Source organism: Sitophilus oryzae, unplaced genomic scaffold, assembly GCF_002938485.1.
Source record: "Sitophilus oryzae breed Bouriz unplaced genomic scaffold, Soryzae_2.0 scaffold_374_pilon_pilon, whole genome shotgun sequence".
NCBI classification, from domain to species: Eukaryota; Metazoa; Arthropoda; class Insecta; order Coleoptera; family Curculionidae; genus Sitophilus; species Sitophilus oryzae.
Genome location: NW_022146945.1, coordinates 53,473 through 66,097, shown reverse-complemented (window position 1 = coordinate 66,097; position 12,625 = coordinate 53,473). Strand labels below are relative to the sequence as shown.

The 12,625-nt window shown below is 29.6% G+C and overlaps 1 long non-coding RNA gene across 1 annotated transcript; it reads right to left on the bottom strand.

Annotated features, from left to right (window-relative positions):
* Positions 1-9,687: 9,687 nt before the first annotated feature.
* On the bottom strand, positions 9,688-12,606 carry LOC115885132. Its single transcript, XR_004050687.1, has 3 exons — positions 12,577-12,606; positions 9,799-9,888; positions 9,688-9,721 (listed from the first exon to the last, which is right to left on the bottom strand). It is a non-coding gene; the product is annotated as an uncharacterized LOC115885132 (long non-coding RNA).
* Positions 12,607-12,625: the final 19 nt, after the last annotated feature.

Sequence of the window (12,625 nt, the reverse complement as noted above, 5' to 3'; positions counted from 1 at the left end):
GTTGACATGTAAGTACTATTTATTTATTCTTGGTTTACTGAATTGAACTGATCGATATTTCAAACTAATATTAATATGTATCTACTAACGTTAAATTATTAAATAAAAAAAATAAAATAGTTTAGTGAAATTTTGGCACGTTACAGTATATCATTTTGATCATTTATTAATTTTTTAAAAGATGCTTAAGCTCTATTTGTGAATGATTACGAATTTCGGAACACATTTAAGAGATTTTTATGTATATAAATAAAACATTTAAAATATAAATATTTTATTTATATATTAATCTAAAATTCGAAATAATGCATAATTTAACTTACCTTTTAAATGTATTGAAAATATATCCATCATTGATTTGTTTTTAAAAAAGTAATTTTTGGTATTCAGCCTTATTTTTTGATGTCAACAACCACGACGTTCCAGGTAGTTCCAGACTCTATGTTATTAAGTAGGTTCTAAACCTAAATGTCCGAAACTAAAAGAAAATATATCGAGTTTTGCTGAACACTGGATCATTCTGTAGGCATAATACTCGTGTTTCATATTTATGTACCTGTTCAAGTGAATTGTAGGTTCAAATCAATTGAAGGGTCAGATGAAAAAAGCAGATAAGTCAATTTCTCTCCAAACTGAGCAAAGGAACTTATAAAATAGCGTAATAGAGATTTCAAAAAAGTCCTATGGGTATTTCGCCACTGTAAGAAAAATTACAAAATAAAATAGTTATTTTTTGTAAACACTGCTGGCGTTATACTTGAATTATTTTTCAAATCAATTTATAAAGCTCAAAACCGAGACCTTATCATGTCAATGTACTGTGTTTACAATAATATGTCGACCAAGTTTTATAAATACATTTTATTTTTTATTACGCAGAAAAGACGTAGATTTATAAATATCGTTCGAAAAATTATATAGCCTAATGTTTATTTGATGATTGATGTATACCTTGCAATATTTCATTTATTTATTATTTAATGATTACATATAAATTATACAATAATAATTCAACAATAATTATAATATCATGTAAATGTAATAATACATAAATAAACGAAAAAATATACATAGTATCATATACAGGGTGTCCCAGGCTGAGCGTGCATTAGAAGTTTCAAGAGAACTACAACATAGCTCGTATATTTTTGGACATCATAGTTTTACCAGTGGCGGCTCGTGACCCGTGTGACTGGGTAGGCGATAAAATTTTAGTTGCGTCTATTTGCCCCCCCCCCACATAATTTACATAATACCCTAGCCTAGTTTGTAAATATATGTTAACTCTGGGTTAAAAACATAGCGCAAAAATATTTTAGCTCTCTGTTACAACGACTAAATGCTATATGTTACGGGATAAGAGTTGTAACGTTTTTAGTTCGTTACATATCTTTGTATATGATATATATCTGGCGTATCATCCCCGGGGAGTGATAACGCCCTTCCCTATCGTTCAGGCCGGATAATTTATTTGACGCGCTTTATTTGACGCAGAACTAAAATAGTTCTGCTAATTGAACTAAAATAGTTCTGAACTAATACATTTCTTAAACCAAACCAAACAAAATAAAATTAAACAGTCTAATTTTATCTTGTTTATTCTAGCAACTTTACCAACTTCCTCTGAAGTGACATGGAAGGTTTTTACTGAAGTTATTAGTAACTTAAAACAAGGTCTGGTGTCTTTGTTCCATGACAGTTTCAGCAAACAGCTCTTGGAAACTGCACAGGTAAGTTTAGTTAATAAATAAATAAATTAGAGGCAATCATTACATAAATATTAATAAATACAAATATATTTTTTCTTTGTTCCAGGATCGATCGGAGTCGGATAAGAGCTTTGTGGAAGCTCTACTAAGAAAAATTAAAAGACTTTCAGTTTGTGCCAGTGAAATGATTGTTTTAAGTGTATCATGTTATTAATTGTAGATTTTTTTATTGAATAAATTCTATTTACAAACGATTTTTTTTATTTATTCCTTTTAAATTATAATAAAGAAAAATATAAAATTAATAGGCAACTAATAAAACAGTAGCTTATTAATGCATGGAAAATACAGATAACCAATATTGCACTACATTATTTGTTTTTTAATTGCCTAATAATTATTTTTTCTAATATTAATATTAAGCTAAAAATATATCATTTCCGGTGATTTTGTACAAATTGAATATAGTTCTGAACTAATATAGTTCAGAACTAAAATAGATCTGTTAATTGAACTAATATAGTTTTGTTGATTGAACTAAAATAGTTCTGTTAATTGAACTACATTGTTCTGTTAGTTGAACTACATTTAGTTCTGTTGATTGAACTAATATAGTTCTGTTGATTGAACTATAGAGTTCTGTTAATTGAACTATATTTAGTTTAGTTAATTGAACTAAAATAGTTCTGTTAATTGGACTATATTTAGTTCTGTTAATTGAACTAAAATAGTTCCGACTAAAATAGTTCTGTTAATTGAACTAATATAGTTCTGAACTATAATAGTTCTGTTAATTGAAATATATTTAGTTCTGTTAGTTCAACTAAAATAGTTCTGAACTAATATATTTCTTAAACCAAACCAAACAAAATAAAATTAAACTACTAATTTTATTTTGTATAGTCTAGCAACTTTACCAACTTCCTCTGAAGTGACATGGAAGGCTTCTACTGAAGGTGTTAGTAACTTAAAACAAGGTCTGGTGTCTTTGTTCAATGACAGTTTCAGCAAACAGGTAAGTTTAGTAAATAAATTAATAAATTAGAGGTAATCTTTACATAAATATTAATACAAATATATTTTTTCTTTGTTCCAGGATCGATCGGAGTCGGATAAGAGCTTTGTTTCCACAATACACTTCCGCTCTACTAAGAATAAGAAAAATTAAAAGATTTTTTTAGTTTGTGCCAGTGAAATGATTGTTTTAAGTGTATCATGTTATTAATTGTAGATTTTTTTTATTGAATAAATTCTCTTTACAAACGATTTTTGGTATTATTCCTTTTAAATTATAATAAAGAAAAATATAAAATTAATAGGCAACTAATAAAACAGTAGCTTATTAATGCATTGAAAAATACAGATAACCAATATTGCACTACCGTTCCGAAAAGACATTCTAATAAATAACACAAAATAGTAGAAGAATATCGATCCGTCCGTTCCGTCCGTTCCGTCCGTTCCGTCCGTTCCGTCCGTTCCGTCCGTTCCGTCCGTTCCGTCCGTTCCGTCCGTTCCGTCCGTTCCGTCCGTTCCGTCCGTTCCGTCCGTTCCGTCCGATCCGTCCATCCCGTCCGTTCCGTACACTCCTTCCGTTCCGTCCGTTCTGTCTGAAGCCTACCATGACTTCACTGAATCATCGTTTCTTGTTCACTATTATTAATATCTTAATTATTAGATATTAATACATCTGATATTATGATATTCTGGTATATCGTCGATCTTAAAATAAACTAACTGTTTCTATCTTATTTTTAGGTTAGAATGGGCATAATCAAGAGGGCTACTGATACAGGGTTGTAAAAATAAGGTAATTAAGGGCTTATTTTTTGGTATTTATTATAATTTTGCTAATATCTTCGGTTTGAAAGGAGATATTAAGATGCGGTTTTCGCTGACTTTTTAAGCTTTTACTACTCTTTACTGTCAGCTAAAACTACATATACTATTGCATTTAATTTTTTTGGCAAAAGCTCAATGTTTGTTAAATTTTAAGACAACGCCCCCTAGCGTCTACGTTCAAAAGCCTATTATTATTTATATGGTACAATATAGAGTAAGAAACGCTCATTTAGACGAGCTCTAGCCTGTTGGATTCCGATCATCCAGTCCAGAGTTAAAATAACTAAAAATATATCATTTCTGGTGATTTTGTACTAATTGAACTAATATAGTTCTGAACTAAAATAGTTCTGTTAATTGAATTATATTTAGTTCTGTTAATTGAACTAAAATAGTTCTGAACTAATATAATTCTTAAACCAAACCAAACAAAATAAAATTAAACAGTCTAATTTTATTTTGTTTATTCTAGCAACTTTACCAACTTCCTCTGAAGTGACATCAAAGGTTTCTACTGAAGTTATTAGTAACTTATTACTACCTAGATTTCTTTGTTCCAGGATCGATCGGAGTTTGTGGATCGATCGGATTCCAGGATCGATCGGATATTGTGGAAGCTCTGCTAAGAAAAATTAAGACTTCTTCAGTTTGTGCCAGTGAAATGATTGTTTTAGTGTATCATGTTATTAATTGTAGATTTTTTTATTGAATAAATTCTCTTTACAATTGAAGTAATATAGTTCTGAACTAAAATAATTTTGTTAATTGAACTATATTTAGTTCTGTTGATTGAACTAAAATAGTTCTGTTAATTGAACTACATTTAGTTCTGTTAATTGAACTAATATAGTTCTGTTTTGATTGCTTTTTCAAAATGCCAACAACTTCAACTACTTCAAATAATAAAGGCATCAGACGGATCGGACGGAACGGACAGAACGGACGGAACGGACGGATCGGATAGAACGGACGGATCGGATAGAACGGACAGAACGGATAGAACGGACAGAACGGACAGAACGGTATTATTCCTTTTAAATTATAAAAAGAAAAATATAAAATTAATAGGCAACTAATAAAACAGTAGCTTATTAATGCATTGAAAAATACAGATAACCAATATTGCACTACATGATTTGTTTTTTAATTGCCTAATAATTATTTTTTCTAATATTAATATTAAGCTAAAAATATATCATTTCTGGTGCTTTTGTACTAATTGAAGTATATAGTTCTGAACTAAAATAGGTCTGTTAATTGAACTATATTTAGTTCTGTTGAGAACTAACATAGTTCTGTTAATTGAACTAATATAGTTCTGTTGATTGAACTATAGAGTTCTGATAATTGAACTATATTCAGTTCTGTTAATTGAACTATATTTAGTTCAGTTGATTGAACTAAAATAGTTCTGTTAGTTGAACTAAAATAGTTCTGTTAATTGAACTATATTTAGTTTTGTTAATTGAACTAAAATAGTTCTGTTAGTTCAACTAAAATAGTTCCAAACTAAACTAGTTCTGTTAATTGAACTAAAATAGTTCTGAACTAATATATTTCTTAAGAAATATATGGAAGGCTTCTACTAAAGCTATTAGTAACGTAAAACAAGGTCTGGTGTCTTTGTTTAATGACATTTTCAGCAAACAGCTCTTGGAGACTGAACAGGTAAGTTTAGTAAATAAATAAATAAATTAGAGGTAACTTTACATAAATATTAATACAAATATATTTTTTCTTTGTTCCAGGATCGATCGGAGTCGGATAAGAGCTTTGTGGAAACTCTACTAAGAAAAATTAAAAGACTATTTCAGTTTGTGCCAGTGAAATGATTGTTTGCCAGTGAAATGATTGTGTATCATGTTATTAATTGTAGATTTTTTTTATTGAATAAATTCTCTTTACAAACGATTTTTGGTATTATTCCATTTAAATTATAATAAATTAAAATATAAAATGAATAGGCAGCTAATAAAACAGTAGCTTATTAATGCATTGAAAAATACAGATAACCAATATTGCACTACATTATTTGTTTTTTAATTGCCTAATAATTATTTTTTCTAATATTAAAATTAAGCTAAAAATATATAATTTCTGGTGATTTGTACTAATCGAACTAATTAAATATAGTTCTGAACTATAACAGTTCTGAATTAATATAGTTCTGAACTAAAATAGTTCTGTTAATTGAACTAATATAGTTGTGTTGATTGAACTAAAATAGTTTTGTTAATTGAACTATATTTAGTTCTGTTTAACAGAACTAAAATAGATCTGTTAATTGAACTAAAATAGTTCTGAACTAATATATTTCTTAAACCAAACCAAACAAAATAAAATTAAACAGTCTAATTTTATTTTGTTTATTCTAGCAGCTTGACCAACTTCCTCTGAAGTGATATTGAACGCTTCTACTGAAGCTATTATTAACTTAAAACAAGGTCCGGTGTCTTTGTTCAATGACAGTTTCTTCGCAAACAGCTCTTGGAGACTGAACAGGTAAGTTTAGTAAATAAACAAATAAATTAGAGGTAATTTTTACATAAATATTTATACAAATATATTCTCTTTGTTCCAGGATCGATCGGAGTCGGATAAGAGCTTTGTGGAAGCTCTACTAAGAAAAATTAAAAGACTTTTTCAGTTTGTGCCAGTGAAATGATTGTTTTTAAGTGTATCATGTTATTAATTGTAGATTTTTTTATTGAATAAATTCTCTTTATAACCGATTTTTGGTATTATTCCTTTTAAATTATAATAAATTAAAATATAAAATTAAGAGGCAACTAATAAAACAGTAGCTTATTAATGCATTGAAAAATACAGATAACCAATATTGCACTACATTATTTGTTCATACTAAAAGTCCCCATTTGTCCGATGTGTGCGTCATCAAAAAAAATCGGCCGCCATCTTGAATTTTGGTACTTTTTGGGAAAAAATGTAAATAACTCGAAAACGGTTTGTTATAGCGAAAAACTTCAAGAGGTAAAAATTAAAGAGAATAAAAAACTCTATTAGAATCAATAAAAAATTGTTTATTATCCTAACGCAATGACGTACAAAAAATTTTGAAAATCGAACAATTTTTAAAAGGAATCACCAAAATGCAAATTACTAATTTTTTAAGCTTATTAACAAATAACATGGATATTTAGCATCAATTCAACTGAAATACAATCCTTGTAACATTTTCAAGAAATATTTTGATTGGTGGGTTAATAATATTTCAAAATTAACAAAAATTATTGTAAAAGCTATCCTTTACTAAATACATGTGTACTAATAATGTGCGAAAGCAGTCTCCACCTTGTCCCGGTCGGACAAGGTGGTCGGATTTAGCTACCTTACCTCCAACAACACGCAGCTGAAAATCATTATTATAGGACCTATTTATAAATGCAGTATTGGCTAAATAACGGAGAAGAGGCAACAGAATGTGGATGGAGTAAAAAAACGGATACCGTAGTTCCAAAAACAATGTCAAACGCAGTGGCACCAGAATTTGTATTGAAAATTATTTACTGTAATTGCAAATCTGAATGTAATAAACTATGTACCATTGCGATAAAAAAAAGTAGTACAAGAATTAGTAGTCCCAGATGGAACTCCTGGTCTATAAGGATATTTGAATTATATTGATTTTTTTTTGGATTTAGCCAACAACACTGTTTTTTTGTTTATCCCTAATGCATCTGCAATGTCCTTTATGGGAACCCCATCCCTTAATCGCGTAAATATAATCGATTTTTGCTCTGAAGTTAAAGGCATTTTTTAAAATTTCGTGACACTGACACAAGAATATAGACCAGCAGATTAAATCATATTTGGTACTGAAGGTATTAGTAACTTAAAACAAGGTCTGGTGTATTTGTTCAATGACAGTTTCAGCAAACAGCTCTTGGTGACTGAACAGGTAAGTTTAGTAAATAAATAAATAGAGGTAATCTTTACATAAATATTAATACAAATATATTTTTTCTTTGTTCCAGGATCGATCGGAGTCGGATAAGAGCTTTGTGGAAGCTCTAATAAGAAAAATTAAAAAACTTTCAGTTTGTGACAGTGAAATGATTGTTTTAAGTGTATCATGTTATTAATTGTAGATTTTTTATTGAATAAATTCTCTTTACAAACGATTTTTGGTATTTATTTCAGAACTATTATAGTTCAGAAGATCCCACGAACTATTATAGTTCGGAAGAACCGGAGCCAACAATCGAAATGCCTATCAACTGCGACACGCCAACGAAAACAGAAATACAAAAGGCTATTAAGAACAATAAAGCAGCCGGCCCTGATAGCGTCCCTGCAGACCTCCTCAAAGCAGATCCTAGCACAGCAGCAGACATACTGCATCCTCTAATTACACGAGCTTGGGTATCTAACATCACCCCAGATGAATGGAAACAGGGTCTCATTATTAAACTCCCTAAAAAAGGAGATACCACTAACTGTGACAACTGGAGAGGTATTGTTTTGTTAAACACCATTCACAAGATATTATCCTCTATAGTTCATTTAAGGTTAAACTCCTATATAGAGCCTACTCTGAGAGAGAACCAAGTTGGTTTCCGACCGAACCACTCGTGCATTGACCATATTAACACATTGCGCATTATCATAGAGCAGTCAATAGAATTTAGGTCACCTTTATTCTTATAATTCATAGATTTCGTCAAAGCTTTAGACAGTATCCCCCATGCGATGGTATGAAAAACTCTAAAAGAAAAAGGTGTTCCGGAAAAACTAATTAATATAATCAAGGAACTCTACAGAAACACAGAATGCAATGTGCCGCACAACGGTAGAACCAGCGACAGTTTTAACTTAGGGACAGGAGTAAAGCAGGGTTGCACATTATCGCCGCTTCTATTTAATATCGTGCTCGACAGCGTTTTGACTAAAGCCACAGCAAACATTAGGGGAGTACAATGGACTCTGACATAGCATCTGACGGATCTTGATTATGCTGATGATATCTGTCTCACAACGCAATCCTTCAAAAACATGGAAGTGATGCTCAGACGTCTAAAAACAGAAGCAGACAAAGTAGGATTAAGCATAAACATCGACAAAACAAAGTCAATGCGCATTAACACAAACAACAACACTCCATTCAATGTAGGAATCAAACATGTCGAGAATGTAACAGAGTTTACTTACCTGGGAAGTATTCTAACAGCAAACGGTGGCGCAGACGCGGATATTGTCAGCAGGATCAGGAAGGCGCAGCGAGCCTTTGGCCAACTAAAATCAGTTTGGACCTCCCGTCAACTCTCCATACAAACAAAATTAAGAATATTCAATTCCAACGTCATACCAGTTTTATTATATGGCTGCGAGACATGGAGAGTGACAAAATATCCATCAACCGTCCACAGGTATTTATCAATCGCTGCTTGCGGAAAATACTTAAAATCTTTTGGCTAGACACTATACGTAACACCGACCTGCTTCATCTTACAAACCAACAAAGAAGTAGGCATTGAAATCCGCAAAAGAAAATGGGGTTGGATAGGTCACACTTTGCGGAAACCTGATAGTAATATAGCGAGATCAGCGTTGGAGTGGAATCCCCAAGGAAAAAGAAAGCAAGGACGACCTGCTCAAACATGGAGACGTTCCATACTGGATGAGCTTCAACAAGTAGGGTAAACATGGAAGGAAGCAAAAACAACTGCCAAAAACAGAACCCGATGGAGAGCTTTTACTGAAGCCCTTTGCTTCGCGTAGGAGATATAGGATCCTATATTGTTTGGTTTGGTTTAAGAAATATATTAGTTCAGAACTATTTTAGTTCAATTAACAGAACTAAATATAATTCAAATAAACAGAATTATTTTAGTTCAGAACTATATTAGTTCAATTAGTACAAAATCACCAGAAATTATATATTTTTAGCTTAATATTAATATTAGAAAAAATAATTATTAGGCAACAAATAATGTAGTGCAATATTGGTTATCTGTATTTTTCAATGCATTAACTTATTAATGCAGTAGTAATACCAAAAATCGTTTGTAAAGAGAATTTATTCAATAAAAAAATCTACAATTAATAACATGATACACTTAAAACAATCATTTTACTGCTACAAACTGAAAAAGTTTTTTAATTTTTCTTAGTAGAGCTTCCACAAAGTTCTTATCCGACTCCGATCGATCCTGGAACAAAGAAAAAATATATTTGTATTAATATTTATGTAAAGATTGCCTCTAATATATTTATTTACTAAACTTACCTGTGCAGTCTCCAAGAGCTGTTTGCTGAAACTGTCATTGAACAAAGACACCAGACCTTGTTTTAAGTTACTAATAACTTCAGTAGAAACCTTCCATGTATTAGTTCAGAACTATTTTAGTTCAATTAGCGGAACTAGTTTAGTTCAATTAACAGAACTATTTTAGTTCAATTAACAGAACTGAATATAGTTCAATTAACAGAGCTAGTTTAGTTCGGAACTATTTTAGTTAAACTAACAGAACTATTTTAGTTCAATTAACAGAACTAAATATAGTTTAATTAACAGAACTAATTTAGTTCAACTACAGAACTAAATATAGTTCAATTAACAGAACTGAATATAGTTCAATTAACAGAACTGTATAGTTCAATCAACAGAACTATATTAGTTCAATTAACAGAACCAAATGTGGTTCACTTAACAGAACTATTTTAGTTCAGAACTATATTACTTCAATTGTAAAGAGAATTTATTCAATAAAAAAATCTACAATTAATAACATGATACACTTAAAACAATCATTTCACTGGCACAAACTGAAGAAGTCTTAATTTTACTTAGCAGAGACTCCGATCGATCCTGGAACAAAGAAATCTAGGTAGTAATAAGTTACTAATAACTTCAGTAGAAACCTTTGATGTCACTTCAGAGGAAGTAGGTAAAGTTGCTAGAATAAACAAAATAAAATTAGACTGTTTAATTTTATTTTGTTTGGTTTGGTTTAAGAAATGTATTAGTTCAGAACTATTTTAGTTCAATTAGCAGAACTATTTTAGTTCAATTAACAGAACTATTTTAGTTCAGAACTATATTATTTCAATCAACAGAACTAAATATAGTTCAATTAACAGAACTATTTTAGTTCAATTAACAGAATTATTTTAGTTCAGACATATATTAATTCAGAACTATTATAGTTCAGAACTATATTCAATTAGTTCAATTAGTACAAAATCACCAGAAATGATATATTTTTAGCTTAATATTAATATTAGAAAAAATAATTATTAGGCAATTAAAAAACAAATAATGTACTGCAATATTGGTTATCTGTATTTTTCAATGCACTAATAAGCTACTGTTTTATTAGTTGACTATTAATTTTATATTTTTCTTTATTATAATTTAAAAGGAATAATACCAAAAATCGTTTGTGAAGAGAATTTATTCAATAAAAAAATCTACAATTAATAAAATGATAGACTTAAAACAATCATTTCACTGGCACAAACTGAAAAAGTCTTTTAATTTTTCTTAGTAGAGCTTCCACAAAGCTCTTATCCGACTCCGATCGATCCTGGAACAAAGAGAAAATATATTTGTATAAATATGTATGTAAAGATTACCTCTAATTTATTTGTTTATTTACTAAACTTACCAGTTCAGTCTCCAAGATGTGTTTGCTGAAACTGTCATTGAACAAAGACACCAGACCTTGTTTTAAATTACTAATAACTTCAGTAGAAGCTTTCCATATCACTTCAGAGGAAGTTGGTAAAGTTGCTAGAAAAAACAAAATAAAATTAGACTGTTTCATTTTATTATGTTTGGTTTGGTTTAAGAAATGTATTAGTTCAGAACTATTTTAGTTCAATTAGCAGAACTATTTTAGTTCAATTAACAGAACTATGTTAGTTCAATTACCAGAACTATTTTAGTTCAATCAACAGAACTATATTAGTTCGATTAACAGAACTATTTTAGTTCAGAACTATATTATTTCAATCAACAGAACTAAATACAGTTCAATTAACAGAAATATTTTAGTTCAATTAACAGAATTATTTTAGTTCAGACATATATTAATTCAGAACTATTATAGTTCAGAACTATATTCAATTAGTCCAATTAGTACAAAATCACCAGAAATGATATATTTTTAGCTTAATATTAATATTAGAAAAAATAATTATTAGGCAATTAAATAACAAATAATGTACTGCAATATTGGTTATCTGTATTTTTCAATGCATTAATAAGCTACTGTTTTATAAGTTGACTATTAATTTTATATTTTTCTTTATTATAATTTAAAAGGAATAATACCAAAAATCGTTTGTACAGAGAATTTATTCAATAAAAAAATCTACAATTAATAAAATGATAGACTTAAAACAATCATTTCACTGGCACAAACTGAAAAAGTCAATAATAAGTCTTAATTTTTCTTAGTAGAGCTTCCACAAAGCTCTTATCCGACTCCGATCGATCCTGGAACAAAGAGAAAATATATTTGTATAAATATGTATGTAAAGATTACCTCTAATTTATTTGTTTATTTACTAAACTTACCAGTTCAGTCTCCAAGAGCTGTTTGCTGAAACTGTCATTGAACAAAGACACCAGACCTTGTTTTAAGTTACTAATAACTTCAGTAGAAGCTTTCCATATCACTTCAGAGGAAGTTGGTAAAGTTGCTAAAATAAACAAAATAAAATTAGACTGTTTAATTTTATTTTGTTTGGTTTGGTTTAAAAAATATATTAGTTCAGAACTATTTTAGTTCAATTAACAGAACTATTTTAGTTCTGTTAAATGAACTAAAATAGTTCTGTTAGTTCAACTAAAATAGTTCCGAAGTAAACTAGTTCTGTTAATTGAATTAATATTACAATTAATAACATGATACACTAAAAACAATCATTTCACTGGCACAAACTGAAGAAGTCTTAATTTTTCTTAGCAGAGCTTCCAAAAAGCTCTTATCCGACTCCGATCGATCCTGGAACAAAGAAATCTAGGTAGTAATAAGTTACTAATAACTTCAGTAGAAACCTTCCATGTCACTTCAGAGGAAGTTGGTAAAGTTGAGGGGAATAAACAA